Below are 17431 nucleotides of genomic sequence, written 5' to 3' on the forward strand. Positions count from 1 at the left end.
TTGTACCCCTTTTGAATAATTTGTCCAATACTTATGAGGTTACATTTCATTCGAGGAACATAATAAACATCTGCTATGGTTTTCTTTTCACCTTTCCTTGTTAAGACATTTACTTCTCCTTTTCCCATAACAGAAACTTTACTATCAGTCCCTAGTGTGACTTGTGACTTCACACTCTGATCTAACATAGAAAACAGGGCTATGTTTCATGTCATATGGTTACTGCAACCGGAGTCTAGGAACCATACATCTTCACTCTTTTCTTCATTCATATTATAAGCTAAAAACAAATTATCTTGGCTGATATTTTCTCTAGTGAAATTTGCACTAGTTCTATTACTCATATCATGCTGCTTCTTCCTACATTCATTTGCATAATGCCCATATTTTTTACAATAGTGACATTGGACATTGGATTTATCATACCTTTGTCCTTGAGCATGATGTTGTCCACTTTGTTGGTTGTTGCCTTGGCCTTGGTTCTAGTTTGGATTGCTGCCTCTTACTTGAGCATTTGCTGGACTATTTCTTCCACTTCTGTTTTGGCTTCTGCCTCTTCCTCTCTCGTTTCCTCTGCCTTGACCTCTTCCTCTTCCAAAGAACATCTGGGTCTTAAAGGCATGTTCTAGAGATGAGTTTTCATTTCTACTCAATCTCTGCTCATGTGTTATCAGTGATGCATGTAGTTCATCAACTGAGAAGTTTGTGGGATCCTTTATCTCTTCTATGGTGGTGACAATCACATCGAACCTTGAGGGTAGGATCCTCAATAGTTTCTCCACAATCCTCCTTTCTTTAAGAATCTCTCCATGAGACCTTATCTGTGTGACCAGACCAATCACATGTGTGAAGAATGAGTCAATATTATTTGACTCCTTCATGCAGAGAGTCTCAAAATCTCTCCTCAGCAACTGTAGTTTTTCTGTCTTCACTTTCTCCATGCCTTGATAGGCTATCTTGAGAGTTTGCCATGCTTCTTTGGATTTCTTGGCTGCTGCTATCCTTGGAAACACACTCTCATGCACTACTTGATACAAAAAGTAGAGGGCTTTAGAATCCTTCTTCTTATTGCTCTTCAATAGATCTTTCTCTGCCTGAGTTAAATTATTAAACTCATTTTCATCTGTTGGTTCTTCAAAACCATCCTCAAAAAATTCCATAAGTCTTGGGAAGCAAGCAAGGCTCTCATAGTTATTGCCCAATAGTCATAGTTTTTCTCATTAAATTGTGGGAGCTGAGTCTTACAGATTCCCATGCTAGTTCTGGCTCCAGTCATTCTTGCACTCTTAACTATGCTTCAAAATACTTGACTGTGTATTTAAAATAATTGACTGTCCTCAACAGTAACACAAAAACTAACTTGATAAATACCTTGGATTCTATCTTGACTGGGTCTTCAATCTGCTGGAGAAGCTGCTGCAACAAGAAATCCTTCCTTCAGCTTCTTTGACACCTTAAAAGAGCCTGGACAAGCTCTGATACCATGTTGGGAATTTCTGATAATTCCAAAACAACAAAAATGAACATAGAATAATGCTCTGTTTTTAACACAGGAAACATAGTTTTTCACACACCAAAAAAAAAACTTTGCATTCATTAACAATACTGACTGTTACAAAAAACAGACTTCCTCTAACAGAGGGATTACGCCAAGAACGCTTCAGATGCCTAAGTCCTCCACTCTGTCTCTTCCTAAAAAAAATAACACTACTGTGTCTGCACTGCTGTGCATTACAAAAACACTCTGTCTCTACTTGCAAATTCACATTGTTGTGTGTAAAAAAAAAAAAAAAATCGCGCTCTGCTGCGTATTACATTACATTTTTCAACAAAAAACATGACATAACTTTACGTTTTACTTGTGCCGTAATAAAATTAAACTCTTCACCTACATTTACCAACTGCAGTAAGTTTCCATTAATAACTTCACATGGCGATATATATTTTTATTATTAACCGTAGATTTTACTCCACGTTAATCGGACGATTGTCAGTCAAAATCGCATGGCTCTTTTTATCGAACTTTACGCACCGGGGAGAGTTGTTTTTGACAAAACGGCTTAGGGCACGTGTCAGCTGATTAGTGTGATCGCTGCCTCCAGAGAATTACCACCTTTCCATAAACGGCCGTGGGGGAATCCTCAGACGGTTTACAAAAATAAACGCTCCAGTTGAAACTACCATTTCAACATATTTCACATATTGGGCACTCCTATTGATTTTGTTGATCCTCTCCTTTAATATCTTGATCTTGCAACCCATCCTATACTTGAATATCAGTTTTCAGAACTTAGGAGTTGTACAACATTCCTCCACTATGTCCTCACGTCGATGAGAAAATCCTCAAGACTGTCAAGCCAATTGCACATCAAGGTGGAGTTGCTCTTCTCTGCGGCGTCATTCAGGAGACACTTAATGGAAATAAGCTCATCACAGAGAAATTCAAATTCCTCTCTGAAACTAGTAAACATCCATACCTCATCAAAGAGTTTCTGCATTACCATAGCAATAAATGTTTGCGTAAGTGAACCCACAATGGTTGCCTCTGCCATGTCTTTCTTTTTTCTATTCCACCACAATGCGCAGGGATTGACTGATTCATCAACATGAAGAGGAGATATTCTTCGACCACATACCCTCACCCGAAAAGGCCTCGTATATGTTACGTTTTTTAGTTTTCTTAATTCTACTGAATTGTTTTTATCAAATTTTAATTTTTGTTGTTGAATGTTTCATCAAGAAGGCCAGAAGATATGCCTCAATCACATACATATACATTTTTTCAAAAAAAAAAAAAAGTATAAATAGGTTAGGTTTTAGAGTGGTTTTTTCTTTTTTTTCTTTTTTTCTTTTTTTTTTTAATTGGTTAAATTATGTTTAGGTTAAATCTTAATTTTTGTAGTCCCACGGGGTAGGTGAGTTGTTAATCACAATGCGGTGAAGTTCCTTAGAAAGTTGGACTGCATACTGAAGATCACGAGTTCAAATCTCCCGGATTAGCCCGGACGCTGTGGAGAGGGGCGGGCATAGTTTCCTAGGGGTTATAGTGGTAGTGGTAAAAATCGACCCCGTGTAACGCGAGTTGCGAGGCTGCTCCAGTTGCCGATTTCTCTGGAATAAAAAAAAAAAATCTTAATTTTTGTTATTTAAATTGAGTTTTTGAATATATATATATATATATATATATATATATATATATATATATATATATATATATATATCGTTTCAGCACTTTAAAAAACTTACTAGACATTTGCATTTCAAAAAAATTATAATTCAAATTTGTGATTCCAAAAAATCTTATCTTATAAGATTCTCCTCCAATAAAAACAAACATGCAACCAAAAACATTCCAACCAAAACTTAATATATCTTACAAGACTCTTGTTGTGCTCCCCATTAATGGCGGTGTTGATCCAACGCTCCCGTGTGTTTCGTGGCATGTGCTTAAATCTAGCGATGTGTCTGTTTACTAATACCTGCGGGTTTTGGTGTAACGGAAATCGTCGCTCCAACAAGTGGTATCAAAGCCAAAGGTCTCGAGTTCGAAACACACCTAGCTCGCGTTGAGGGGGGAGATTGTTGCGCTCCCCGTTAATGGCGGTGTTGATCCAACACTCCCGTGTGTTTCATGGCATGCGCTTAAATCTAACGATGTGTCTGTTTACTAATACCTGCGGGTTTTGGTGTAATGGCAATCATCACTCCAATAACTCTCCTCCTATAAAAACAAACATATAACCAAAAAAATCCCAACCAAAACCTAAAACAAATAAAAATCTTATCTTACAAGACTCTCCTCCCATAAAAACAAACATTTAACCAAAAAAAACCCCAACCAAAACCTAAAACACATTTAAAAAATACTTATCTTACAAGACTCTCCTTCCATAAAAACGAACATGTTACCAAAATAATCCCAACCAAAACCTAAGGCAAATAGAAGGAATCAATTTTTGTCTTCCCATTATATAAGATTCCTTGTTTTGTGTGGTGGGACAATCAGGTTTACGTTTTCCAAATTCCTTTTTAGTCTTATCATCTTCCAGCTATATATTGCAAAAGATTCCTTGCAATTTAGGGTGGAACCATCGCGTTTAGCCTTTTCCAATCCCTTTTTAATCTTATCTCCTTCCAGCTATATATTGTCCTTTACATGTGCAGTGGGATTGGGGTTAAATTTTACGAGTCTTTACTCTCTTTACTTTCTTTTTTTTTAATAGTTCTAGGTCTTAGTCAATCGTCGTCAATCGTGTATACACTTTGATGTAATAACAATGGAGTGATGCTTTTACCAAACTATAATATCTATTGAATTTTTCGTTTAGATTTTGATAACATTTTGTTGGTAATGTTGATATTGATGTCAAATGATCATCTGTTGATTAATTATTTGAAGTTAAGGTTGATTTATGTTGATTACTAGATTGTCATTGTTGCAAGATTGTTGATAAGTGATATGAAGCGTAAAGGCTGATCATTATTGGTTATCTTAATGTATGTTTTACATTTAAAATGAAAAATGGCACATGAGATTTTAAGATGTAAGCCGGAAAATGAATGCTTAAATTATTAAACAAAGTCACTTTTACAACAACATAATATATTACATGTCATGAAACTCATGGTTTTTCATGTTGTTGATCCTCAGATGCATTAGGGTATGAACAAATCTGAAATAGTACTAAAGATGTAGCTGATGCAAATCTCAAAAGCTTTCAAGATTTCTCTTTTGCAATCATTGTTGCCGACCTACATTATTTCATCTCTTTTTTATCTTACAAAAAATCTTGAAATAAATTTCAGATTTGAAAATGAAGTAGCATATTGTGAACAACATTAGAAGACCAAGAGGCAAATCCTCATTTTGTATTCTTGAAAATAATGCAAACAACCAATAAGCTATGCTTACAAAATATACATTGTTGAATAAGAATACATCCCTTTTTGTGAGCTTGATGGGGTCAGCCCATCATGTCAAGAGTTTGAGTGTTTTTCAAGCAACTTCCTACCCCGAGGTGTTGACTGGGCTTTGTTACTGCTGAAACTAGCAGGGGTCCTAGGAGGGAATCCTATAGAGAAACTACTAGGTCAAGGGGCAACAATGGAGCGATAGCCCACTGTCACTTCAGCGAAGGCTCCCTTCTCTTTACGGACTTTAACCGTTGGGAGGAGTCTTGGTATGAAAGGAATCACAAGAATAGATGGATCTCCATGGATGGGATCGCATGGTGTTCGGGGTGAAAAGATGATCGATGGTTATTCCTCAAGCGTGTTGGAAATAATACTGAGAGGGGGGGTGAATCAGTATTATCAGAACTATAAAACTTTTCAATGCTCAGAAACATATACGCTACTTTCGTTAAGTGAACCAGCGTGTACACGCAACTATGTATAAAGAAAACAACGTATAACTAGAAATCTTATAATTTAGTCAGTTTATCTTCAGTTAAGTGCATGAGGACATTATTCACCATATTAAGAGTAAGCAGATGCAGTAGAACAGATCACACAGAAACCATACACATGAACACCAAGATATAAGGTGGAAACCCAATGTGGGTGAAAACCACCTGCTGCAAGTCGTCTCTATCTTTCTTTAATATGAAACTTCAGTTTACAATCTTTTTGTACTGGTGCAGCCTTATACCAGTACGCAGGCTACAACCTGCAGAAGGCTACAACCTTCTCTCGTTCTCCAAACTTCCTTGGAAGGGAGCTTCAACCCCCTTTGCTCTTGTACTAGCTAAGATACTAGTACGTAGGTGCTGACCTACAATCTTCTTTCTTTCAGGTACCACCTTTCATACATTTTCAGACTGGATATTCCTGAAGCACAACATTACAATCTGTAGACCACAATTCATTCAACTTTCACAACAGATCATTAAAGTATAAAACAACCAATACTAGCATCATCAAACTTTGAATCACTTAACCACTGAACCCTTTCAATCACCAGTTACCAGAACACAGAGCAGTCTACAGAACTCTGAAATAACAGTCAGATCCAACTGCAAACCCAAAAATCAAGCTTCAAAAGATATACGCTACTTCAATAAGCGAAACCCGCGTATACACGCGCTTTTACCTAAGCCAACCTGCGTACAGATCTAAAATAAATTCTCTCAACTTGCAGCTGTACCAGACATCAGTTAGACCCAGAACATAATATTGCGACAGTATGCAGATCTAGAAATACGCATAATCAACCATATCATAATAGTGCATTTCAAACCATTAGATCCCGATCTATCCTTAGATCTAGTCTTCCATCATCCGATGTGATTTCTCCTTAGCTTAGATCAAGCAACCCAGAACCTGCATATCAGATCTCTTTCTTTTTCAGATATTCAAGCCTTGTCAAAAGATGATATTGCCTAATGATCTTCTTCTCCTTATATAGCCTTAGGCCTTGCTCAATACCAAGAGCCAAAACCATAGAAATCCAAAACCATCAACTTCAAAACTAGAGATCTACACGTCTGTCGAGGTACTTTGGTCCAAAGACATGGGCACAAGTACCGAGGACTAACTACCATGGACCAAAAGGAAACTTCCCGACATATACGCCCTTTTCTGTTCATGCATCTGCGTGTATACGCGCCTTAGTATATAGATCTCCTGCGTATACGCGACTTAGTATGAATATCACCAGCGTGTATACGCAACTTTGACTTAATTATGCGTATATGAGATTTCTCTTCATTATGTAGTCTGAACGAAGATCTGACATCAAAGAGAGTTGCCATCAAGGACAACACCTGTATCATAGCGCCACACCTGTGCCAAAATGCCAACAATCTCCCCCTTTGGACTTGATGGCAACCTCAAGATTCTTAGAATCATTCTCCCCCTTTGTCATCAAGGGCAAAGGGCAGTGCTCCCCCTGAGTGTTATAGACAATTTTGTGCCTTACAGCAATAAGCATGAATTGTCAATAATCCAAGGGATCCAAAGTTCCCTAAACATGATGTTCCTACCCCTAGAGGAACAAGGTCAGCAAACCAACAGCTCTCAGATCAGTTCTCCACCTGAAAACACTCAAAAACAAGCAATCCTGAAATCAAAGCAGATGCTCCACTAGGCTTCTGCGCTGAAACACAACTGCTCCATGGTGTACCTGCGTTGCAAAGCAGGTAGAACAAAGCCCACCTGCGTTGAGCGAGTTTGGACATGTGGCACACTGGTTCATTGCTCTGGAATCTTCCAAAAATGACACTTGGATCAGGGATTTCGCCTTGTGATGAGTCAGAGGCTTTGTTTCTCCAAGTGGAAGCAAGGTTCACCAAGTGGACTCAAGAACTGAAGATCAACTAAAGATTAACTGAAGAGAGAGAGGACACAAGGCAGCTACACATCAGTTGCAAGCTGACTCATCCTTTCTCAATTCATCTATATATTGAGCTCTCTCCTATGAGCTCTGGAGGCGGGAATTTTGTGCAAAGTAATGATATGCTGTTGGTTTCATTATTGAGTTATTGGGTGATTGTTTGAGAGAGGTGAAGAAGAGCAATTCTTTCTGCTGGGAGGTGTTGCTGGGTTGGAGCCTGCAATGGTTGTAATACTCTCAGAACCTTTATTTCTTCATTAATAAAAGCTATTGAGGTTCTTCTATGTGCTCTTGTTTCAATTATATATTGTGATGATTGCATGTTTGGTTTACACTAATCCATGAACCAGTTATGATTGCATGCCTCTTGTAGTTTCCTTCTTTGTTATTGTGCAGGATCTCATTGTAGCTGGGCGAGCAGAAGAACAAAGAGCTAGGAGCAAGCGGCCAAAGAGAAGAGTTTGGATTCGACATTAAGCGCAAGGCAACGGTTAGTGCTTTCTCCATTCTCTTTTGCTTTCATAAAGAAGTAAACCCTTAGTAGTTTGTTTTACAGTTGTTGCTAAGGAACTGTCACCCTTAGAGTGGGATAGGGTCATCCGAGTCGGATACTTTTCCCTACAACACTGAGTACATGCTGATACCTCTGCTTGGCTGTGCTGAATCATGCTCCCCCTGACAGTAGGCCAGATCTGCAAAAGATGTTCTTCAACAAGAACCAAGACTTATACACCATAAGGGACCTTCCTATCACCAAAAGACTCAATACATACATCCATACTCCCTACCAAGAGGGGACATATCAGAAACAACCAATTATATTACATCATTCATCCCAGGCATAGTGGGGAAACCAACATAGGCCGTTACATGACCTTGACACCATAAAAGAAATATCACAAAAGAGAGACATGACATAGAGACAACAGATCTAGACCAAGACTTATGAAAGTCACCAGCAGCATCTGATAAACATCTTTTAGATCAGCAACCAGGATTTCTTTCTGGGAAACCAATAACCAAAACATCTAAATTCCAACAATGCTTTATAAGACTTTTAAGCTGCTCCCCCTGAACCTGTGCCTGCTGCTCCCCCTGAAACTGTGTCTGAAGAATTCTGACATACCCATCTCAGACCTTTTAAACCAGAGTTTGCCCTTGCTGTTCAGAACTCCATATACGCGATTTCTCCTGCATAGACCAGCGTATGTACGCGGATATACTCTCTGCAACAGGCGTACAACATACACGCGACTTACCCCCCATAAATCAGCGTATATACGCGGATATCCCTTACGTAACTTGCGTATACCAAAAAGATCGAGCGCTTGTTTTGTTCGGCTCGTTAAAGCAATCGAAAATTCATCCCTTCTGTATTGTTTTATACTTTTTCGGACTTAAGGGATTAGATGACGAAAAAGAAATTTTGGAGTTAACTTTTCATACCTTTTCAGACTCTCTAAAAATGAAAAGGACCGAGTTTTCTTTGTCGTTAGACTCGTTAAAATGATTAAATAGCGACAAACTTGTCTTTAGACGAGAACGAGTTTCCCTATCGCTAGGCTCGTTAAAACATAGCGATAGGCTTGCCCGAAGGGCAGGTTATAGAACAAGCATATGTTATCCTCCTCAAGCTTGACAAAAATAAAGAGGTACTGGTCAGCAATGACTGGGGAAAAATTGGGAGAACCTCACAGCATTAATGGTAGCAAGTCGCTCTTGAACATGACACTTTGTCCTCCGTAGCACATCGGGTTGGGTTGTTTCATTCACCGGTCGCATAACCATGGTCCTCGCCACACCATCCGCAATTGGGGTAATGCTACCAATCCATCACATCAGTGTCGTTATATGTTCAAGAGATGTGGTTCTGTAAAGAGTCAACCGTGTTCCACCCACTGCCATACATTATCCTTCATCCATTTCATGACCGCCACCCTGAATCATACATCACAGTTTGTTTTCACCTCATCACAATCACTAGCTCCGTTCCGTGTCACTGATGTGGGATTCATTAAGGCCCTCCTTTGACGGATCGCTCCTTGTCGACATCAGCTCATTATCCAAGGAGTTGATCTAGGAACACCCCCCCTCAGTACTTTGAAGCTTGCATGCCTCAATGGCAAGTTTCTCACTTCCGGCGACAGGTATACATCAATGACCTTCGACCAGAAGATTTTGCATGGTGGTCGACGCCAAGTCCTTTTTCCCACCATGTAGATTGTACTGCAGTACCTTGAGGGTCATCATCCTTATCGGTGATTCCTCTCGCGCTTGTTAACGGTTTACATCATTGACCGGTAATCAAGCGATGTCTTTCCATGTTCAACTTCAAGAAATTCTCACATGGATCGACTTGTACATCGAGTGAAGATCGGAAGAGATTGAAGACCCCGGATCTAGTTTCATCCATCCGGGCTGCGATATATATTCAGGACATAAAGACATTTGATATGTACATCATTACAGCAGATGATCATCCTTCTCAAAGGATGATAACTTCGGCAGAGAATTATCAGTCTACAATCAGACGATCGTCTGTTCTATGTACCAAAATGTATTTATAAAGCTGAGCATGGGAATGCCCGCCTCAGCTAGATCATGAAAAATGTATGAAAAATAATGTATTGTATTGTATCTTATTACAGGACACTTCTCAGCAGATTGAATGAACTTCGGATCCTCTCAATAAAGCATTTCACCCGATAAACGACCTCATACTTTAGGGGGCATCTGTTATAGACAATTTTGTGCCTTACAGCAATAAGCATGAATTGTCAATAATCCAAGGGATCCAAAGTTCCCTAAACATGATGTTCCTACCCCTAGAGGAACAAGGTCAGCAAACCAACAGCTCTCAGATCAGTTCTCCACCTGAAAACACTCAAAAACAAGCAATCCTAAAATCAAAGCAGATGCTCCACTAGGCTTCTGCGCTGAAACACAACTGCTCCATGGTGTACCTGCGTTGCAAAGCAGGTAGAACAAAGCCCACCTGCGTTGAGCGAGTTTGGACATGTGGCACACTGGTTCATTGCTCTGGAATCTTCCAAAAATGACACTTGGATCAGGGATTTCGCCTTGTGATGAGTCAGAGGCTTTGTTTCTCCAAGTGGAAGCAAGGTTCACCAAGTGGACTCAAGAACTGAAGATCAACTAAAGATTAACTAAAGAGAGAGAGGACACAAGGCAGCTACACATCAGTTGCAAGCTGACTCATCCTTTCTCAATTCATCTATATATTGAGCTCTCTCCTATGAGCTCTGGAGGCGGGAATTTTGTGCAAAGTAATGATATGCTGTTGGTTTCATTATTGAGTTATTGGGTGATTGTTTGAGAGAGGTGAAGAAGAGCAATTCTTTCTGCTGGGAGGTGTTGCTGGGTTGGAGCCTGCAATGGTTGTAATACTCTCAGAACCTTTATTTCTTCATTAATAAAAGCTATTGAGGTTCTTCTATGTGCTCTTGTTTCAATTATATATTGTGATGATTGCATGTTTGGTTTACACTAATCCATGAACCAGTTATGATTGCATGCCTCTTGTAGTTTCCTTCTTTGTTATTGTGCAGGATCTCATTGTAGCTGGGCGAGCAGAAGAACAAAGAGCTAGGAGCAAGCGGCCAAAGAGAAGAGTTTGGATTCGACATTAAGCGCAAGGCAACGGTTAGTGCTTTCTCCATTCTCTTTTGCTTTCATAAAGAAGTAAACCCTTAGTAGTTTGTTTTACAGTTGTTGCTAAGGAACTGTCACCCTTAGAGTGGGATAGGGTCATCCGAGTCGAATACTTTTTCCTACAACAAACTGGCGACTCCGCTGGGGATCGTATCCGTTTGATTGTGTTTGTAGTATTTTGCTATTCATTTCCTGAACGAAAGAGTACCAAATCGAAAAGCTTTTGACTATATCAAAAGCGAAGTAGAGGGCAGTTACTCTTGCTCATTTTCTGAGCAAATTCATGATTTGAAGAGCTGATCTACAAAGATCCTTGTAAGCTCTTAGTGATAGCTTTGCACCTTCTAAATCATCCCTTTGAGTGTGCTTGACTGATTGCTTCTGATTTGAGCAAAAACCGTGCATTTTTGAGAAAATTATGACCCGGAAACTGTGAAAACGCAATTCTCGTTTTCCAAAGCAGGTAGTACACAGGCTACCTGCTTTGCAACGCAGGTCCCGAACTGGCTACCTGCACTGAGAGCCAGTTTGACTGTGCAGAGCCTGCGTTGGCCCAAATTTGCTTAGTGCATTTGGGGTTTCCTCCTTTCTCTTGCCTGTTTTCACTTAGTTTTGCTGCTAGGTGTCAGTCTTGTGCCTGTTTTGAAACCAATATTACTTGCCATCATTCCGCCTCTGTTATATAATGAAATTGTACTTGTTCTTTGTATTTCTTACTCATTTACAATTTCCCATAACGAAAAGTAAACTAGTCATGCTTTTGGCCTCTTAGATCTGAACCTGTGTTAGGCGTTTTGCTGGTCTAAAGAGTTAGCTTGTTTGCTGTCCATAGCTGATTAGTCATTTTACTTTCGTTAGTATGGTTTGATTTCATGTATTTCCAGTGATTAAGCAAGTGAATCTTAAGGTGTCTTTTGATTTTGGACAAACTTGTTTACTTTCGCTTTAAATCGAAATCAAAGTTATATAACCACTTTCTTTTTGTATCCATCCACATTAAGAAAGGGAAAAGAAAATACATGCATTGTGCATTTTTCATTTGACTGTGTGCTTGACGATTTAGGAAAAATTTGCATTTTAGTGTGTGCTCTATGATCTGTGTGAAAAGATTTGCCTTTCTTTTCCCTCAGTAGTTGAGGTTTTCAAAGTTGAAAGATTGAAAAGTTTGCTTCTCATCTTAGACTGCATTCAGGAATTTGTTATATACATCTCGTGGTGATCCTTAAAGGCAAACTGATAAGCAAGATCAACATTAAAATAAATCCAATTTACATAACAACGCTTTGTAACGTAACGCAAACACATAGAGGTCTAGGTAGAGACGTGTTCCGGTGTCGTTAAACATAGTGACTGTCGATCTCTACGAAGGTGGGTGATTCCTCCTGAGAGTCGGTGGCACTAATACGGACTTGTGCTCCCACGTACCGTCGCGTATATATTGGGAGACCCCTATAGGCAATTATCCTTTATCCATAGGAAGCCGTGTCGACCGCCCTACTGATCGCGATGCAGTGAACACAGCATTCACGAAGATCGACCACCCGTACCGTAAAACGTATTCTGTGGTTTCGCGAAAAGTTTGGCACACCCTCTGCCTAGAACTCCAGAGCAGTTTCTTTTGGCCTTTTTCAAACTCTATAACTGAAAAAGTCCATCCAAGCATTTGTCACTTCGGGCTCGTTAAAACATCGAAGGCGACTAGAGTCATCTTTAGCTTTTTCTCGACTCTTAAAACATGAAAAAGCAAGTTTGTGTCTAAAAGCGTCGTTAATAAAATTTATTTTAAGCGGAACATAATCACCTGTTATTCCCACGTTGATCTTTCAGTTGAAAAGAATGGAGCCCACCAACCAAGGAAGTAACCTTGGCGGAAGTCCAAATCCCTTCTCCTCTTGGGGAGATGTTGGTGCGCCTCATATGGCAACATTGTCACTTCCAGGATTGACAATTGGCCTACCTGTATGGCTCTTTTCAACTAATGTAGTCCAGATCGCCACTAATCCTGAGCAGTCGAATCAACAGTCAGAACAGTCTAGAGCTACCCACCAGCCTTCCACTTCTTATAATTCTTCCTCTGATCCTTCATCTTCACAAGGAAGAGCTGGCAAAAGTCAGCCTCCCATGGAGAAGAAGGAAAAGAAGAAGAGAGAAAAGAAGCAGAAGGGGCCTATGGCGAAGGCGACTGGGGGCAAGCAAAAGACAGCTGACAAAAACCCACACACTGCACCGACCGGGCCTAAATCGCCATGTGTCATTTGCAAAGGGGCCCACTTCCATCGTGATTGTCCTTGTATTCCCCGGATACTAAGGGACTGGTCCCCAAGGTTGCACAATCCGGTAGCATCAACCTCTGGTAGTCATGTTGATTGCAGTCCGTCAACTAGCGAGAGTGAAGGACGAAGAGGGAGACCAAGATCACCCTGTATATTGTGTGAAGGCGAGCACGCCATCCACAAATGTCCATTCTTAGATGAGGCAAAGAGAGTTTTGGAAGATCGTCCGGTTTCACCGTTACGACTTCCTCCTGGATACCAAAAACTCGCGCCTAATCCCTCGATAGTTGAAAATCCAGCTGACCCGCCCAAGTGGTCAGCTGAAGTGTCGGTCATTGAGAATGAACCTACTGAATCCAGACCAGACGAAAGTCTAAAGGTCGAAACGGCAGTTGACCCGGTTCTTCCTTCAGAGTTTTCATCGTCCAATGACTCCGTCATTGAAGACCCATCTTCAAATGACACCCTCACTGAAGAGGATAAAGATGACACCATCCATATCCTTTTCATTAACACAGACTCTGATGAGCATCAGGGCAATGCGCCCATTCCTTTATCGCAGGAAGGAACATCGTCAGGGTCGTATCCGGCCATGTATTCGGTCCCACCACCAAGCAACCTAGTTGTATCCTTTGATTGGAATCAACTAGGCAGACCCCGGTTACCAGCCAGTATCCCATTCAGAATCATAGTCCAAATCTACAGAATGGTGATGGCTGGAACTATCATTGATGAAGGGGCATCTGTGAGTATCCTTTCCTCTGTTGCTTGGAAAGCACTGGGTTGCCCGGCGCTTTTACCTGAGATGAGGAATCTATCAGGTTTTGATAAAGGAACCAGTCACCCGTTAGGGATTCTCCCCAATGTTCCAGTTACATTGAAAGGGAAGACAGTTCGCATGAACATCATGGTCGTCCAGGGACCCTTGGCATATAAATTACTCCTTGGACGAGACTATATATATTGCATGGAGGCAATAGAGTCCTCTCTCTTTAGAGTCATGTGTTTTCCGCACGAAGGAAGAATGGTCAAGCTCGTAGACCAACTTTCATTTCCAGGATCACGCATTGCAAATAGTCAAATACCATCCCTTAACGGTTTATTCACTCAAGGAATGCCACCGCCCCCGGTCCTACTTCCCGATGAATGCGAGTAATTCGAGAAGAAAAGAATGGGGACCCAGGGGGCATGCACCCTGGCCTGCCTCGGGCAGAGAAAACCTTAGGTATAAAGTTAATTTCCGCAGAAGGATGGACTAGTCCGTACCCCGTCCGGCAGAGGAAGAGAGGGTTGTTCTAGGATAAAATTCTTTTGTCAAAGTTATGTGAGCGAAAAGAATCGCTCCCTTTGTCTAAAAAAGTGGGCTCTCCTAAGGAGGGGATCTATTTGTGGCAGCAAGTAGCCACCATCTTTGAATGTCAAGCCTCACCCATTAAAACAATATGTTTTGAAGGATAAGTAGGGGCAGTCTCCAAAGAAAGAGATGAAATTGCTGCAACAAGTAGTCACCATCCTTAGCAACCTAATGATAGACATCGCCGAAAAGAGAGTTTAGTTTGCGGCAGCAAACAAAACCATTTTTCGAATAATAAGTAAGAGATGGCAGAATCTCGAAATTATACTTTATACCTGGGGGCATGCAAACCTTTTGGAGTGCAAGCACGGGACGACTATTTATTTTTTTAAATTTTTAGGTCCTCCCTTTAAACCTGTAGGTCTAACCCGTTAAACTCGTAGGATTAGCCGTTTCCAGCTTGCATAAAGAAAGGATGAAGGGCAAAAGTTAAAACCTGCCAAATTGGAGTAATTAGTGAGGTATCACTCCTTAAAAGAAGATTACCTCACCTGAAGCATTCCTTGTATTAAGACTGGTATAATCGAGCAGTTTTAGCAATGTTCATGCTCGTTAAAAAATAAACGCAAGAATCGAGCAGTTTTTGTGCAGAGTTCATGCTCGTTAAAAAATAAACATAAATTGTGAGCAATCTTTCCCTAGCAGTTCAAGGTCATCCAGAAAAAATGAACCGGTAAACAACCTCGAGAAATGTAACCTTTGAAAGCCATATTAAAAGCCCTTGGTCGTGTTTATATGCCATCACCTCCATCCGTTCATTTGGCCAATCGTTCACCTCCATATGTTTGTTTACCCATTTTGAGGAACAGCTGCGAAGAGTGATTTCATTTAGCCATCCTTGTGACACTGCCGTGATTGGAGAATTCCAACCTGTACCTGGAATCTGCTGCTATCCCTGTTCATCACTCGTTCCTCAAAAGACAAGTCTTCTTTGAGCTCTTTTCACTGACTCGTAAAATATGAAAAGTTTGCCGAGTTTTGGCCTTCCAGCTCGTTAAAGCGACCGGAAAGCTATCCCTCCTCTAAATTTTAATCTTTTTGGACCTGAGGGATTATTGCACAAAAAGATCGAGCGCTTGTTTTGTTCGGCTCGTTAAAGCAATCGAAAATTCATCCCTTCTGTATTGTTTTATACTTTTTCGGACTTAAGGGATTAGATGACGAAAAAGAAATTTTGGAGTTAACTTTTCGTACCTTTTCAGACTCTCTAAAAATGAAAAGGACCGAGTTTTCTTTGTCGTTAGACTCGTTAAAATGATTAAATAGCGACAAACTTGTCTTTAGACGAGAACGAGTTTCCCTATCGCTAGGCTCGTTAAAACATAGCGATAGGCTTGCCCGAAGGGCAGGTTATAGAACAAGCATATGTTATCCTCCTCAAGCTTGACAAAAATAAAGAGGTACTGGTCAGCAATGACTGGGGAAAAATTGGGAGAACCTCACAGCATTAATGGTAGCAAGTCGCTCTTGAACATGACACTTTGTCCTCCGTAGCACATCGGGTTGGGTTGTTTCATTCACCGGTCGCATAACCATGGTCCTCGCCACACCATCCGCAATTGGGGTAATGCTACCAATCCATCACATCAGTGTCGTTATATGTTCAAGAGATGTGGTTCTGTAAAGAGTCAACCGTGTTCCACCCACTGCCATACATTATCCTTCATCCATTTCATGACCGCCACCCTGAATCATACATCACAGTTTGTTTTCACCTCATCACAATCACTAGCTCCGTTCCGTGTCACTGATGTGGGATTCATTAAGGCCCTCCTTTGACGGATCGCTCCTTGTCGACATCAGCTCATTATCCAAGGAGTTGATCTAGGAACACCCCCCCTCAGTACTTTGAAGCTTGCATGCCTCAATGGCAAGTTTCTCACTTCCGGCGACAGGTATACATCAATGACCTTCGACCAGAAGATTTTGCATGGTGGTCGACGCCAAGTCCTTTTTCCCACCATGTAGATTGTACTGCAGTACCTTGAGGGTCATCATCCTTATTGGTGATTCCTCTCGCGCTTGTTAATGGTTTACATCATTGACCGGTAATCAAGCGATGTCTTTCCATGTTCGACTTCAAGAAATTCTCACATGGATCGACTTGTACATCGAGTGAAGATCGGAAGAGATTGAAGACCCCGGATCTAGTTTCATCCATCCGGGCTGCGATATATATTCAGGACATAAAGACATTTGATATGTACATCATTACAGCAGATGATCATCCTTCTCAAAGGATGATAACTTCGGCAGAGAATTATCAGTCTACAATCAGACGATCGTCTGTTCTATGTACCAAAATGTATTTATAAAGCTGAGCATGGGAATGCCCGCCTCAGCTAGATCATGAAAAATGTATGAAAAATAATGTATTGTATTGTATCTTATTACAGGACACTTCTCAGCAGATTGAATGAACTTCGGATCCTCTCAATAAAGCATTTCACCCGATAAACGACCTCATACTTTAGGGGGCATCTGTTATAGACAATTTTGTGCCTTACAGCAATAAGCATGAATTGTCAATAATCCAAGGGATCCAAAGTTCCCTAAACATGATGTTCCTACCCCTAGAGGAACAAGGTCAGCAAACCAACAGCTCTCAGATCAGTTCTCCACCTGAAAACACTCAAAAACAAGCAATCCTAAAATCAAAGCAGATGCTCCACTAGGCTTCTGCGCTGAAACACAACTGCTCCATGGTGTACCTGCGTTGCAAAGCAGGTAGAACAAAGCCCACCTGCGTTGAGCGAGTTTGGACATGTGGCACACTGGTTCATTGCTCTGGAATCTTCC

The 17431-nt window shown here is 40.7% G+C and overlaps 1 pseudogene; it reads right to left on the minus strand.

Annotated features, from left to right (window-relative positions):
* Positions 1-17431, minus strand: part of LOC149185531 (putative disease resistance protein At1g58390) — a 53961-nt pseudogene that overhangs the window by 16223 nt on the left and 20307 nt on the right.

This window comes from Pinus tabuliformis, chromosome 3_1, assembly GCF_031772625.1.
Source record: "Pinus tabuliformis cultivar Carrire ecotype Pingquan chromosome 3_1, CPIR1, whole genome shotgun sequence".
NCBI lineage: Eukaryota > Viridiplantae > Streptophyta > Pinopsida > Pinales > Pinaceae > Pinus > Pinus tabuliformis.